The sequence below is a fragment of the Etheostoma spectabile genome, chromosome 3, assembly GCF_008692095.1.
Source record: "Etheostoma spectabile isolate EspeVRDwgs_2016 chromosome 3, UIUC_Espe_1.0, whole genome shotgun sequence".
Classification (NCBI taxonomy): domain Eukaryota; kingdom Metazoa; phylum Chordata; class Actinopteri; order Perciformes; family Percidae; genus Etheostoma; species Etheostoma spectabile.
In genome coordinates this window covers 13,574,621-13,576,120 of record NC_045735.1, presented here as the reverse complement: position 1 = coordinate 13,576,120, position 1,500 = coordinate 13,574,621, and positions in this window count along the sequence as shown.

The following is a 1,500-nucleotide window of genomic DNA, read 5'->3' as shown; positions in this document are numbered from 1 at the left end:
CCTCCCTTTTCATCTGTGCCTGAATCTTGTTTTACATTGTTTGTTTTCTATGTTCCCTGTAAAGCAACTCTGAGTCTGTGAGAAGCGTTGTATAAATTCCATTTATTATATAGATTCCCCCCAGAAACTAAATTGTTATGTTATGCAAATTATGTTATGTTATGCCTGGAGCTTTAAAGCTACCTGTCGAATGAAAGACTCAACAGTTGCCAACCAGCTTTTATCTGGAGTACATTCTTGACATTTGGCTTTTAAATGCAAGCACAGACACTCCACAGATATGAGAAGCATCGGCAAAGTGTTTATTGTAATTTGTTTCAAATGAACACAGAAAAGACCATGTGTGGAAAATAACATATTTAATGTGTATAAAAAGAACAGATAATCTACCGAAGCAGTATGGAAACATTCAGATGAAATGAGTTGGAGATGTAAAGATACAGGCTTTTAGATTTCGGTAAAGTCTTCAAACAAATTGTTTATTGAACTCATGCTCTGTGACTGACAGTACCGATGTAAGGGGATGGGCAGGAAGGAAAGCGTGTTTTGCAATTTTACGCCTGTAATCGAAGAGAACATTGTACATTGCTGTCATGCTTGAAACAGACCCTGAAATCATATTTTTGTTTCGGCATTAACCTGGACTCCGCTTCACTTCTGTAATTAATATTAAGTGCTCAGAAACACATGTCAGATGTGTGTGAGGGTGTGATTGTTTAAAACACGTCCCTTTCAGTTTGGTAATATTATACGAGACAGCCAAAGTCAACTACTACCAGGCCATTGCACGCGTTTCCACATGCATCTCGTCCACATGCTGACAAAGACTGTTTATTTTAGAGACAATGTGCAGACATGGAAAAACAAATGGAAAGAAATCCCTTATTAAAAGCAGATAAAAGCATAATTTTGTGACCAAGTGAATGGAATTAAAACCCCAAAACATGTCCACCTAATCACCTTCATATGAAAAGGAGCACACAACCAGAAGACATCAACCACTAGTTTACTGGCCCTTATTAAACTGGCAATGGAGTTGACATGCAAGCTTATACACTATATAACAATAACTGTATGCTGTGATTTGTTAGGTTCCACATATTGCTGTTGAAATTTGGTCCAGTCATCCTTTTTTCCTTTTTCTTTTCAACTTTGTCCAACTGAAAACTTTTCACAAGCATAGGCAAAGTTCATTCAATGGTCAATGTCTTAAAATCAATCATTTTACAGTTGTATTTTGGCTCTGATTAGGCAGTTCATTCACTTACAACCTGCATGTGGACTTAGTCAATACCAGCTGCAGCTCTGTGGAACGTTACACACAATATTCACTTCAGTAACACAGCATTAAGCTATCAACAAGTGGAGGTCTGGCAGCAGCTACAACCACATACAGTCAGTAAAAGGGATCAACTCGGGGGACAAAAAACAAGAAGCTCTGCAGACAAACAACAAGGTACCGAACCAGTATAGCAACACATTAAATCAGTGTTTAGAAAA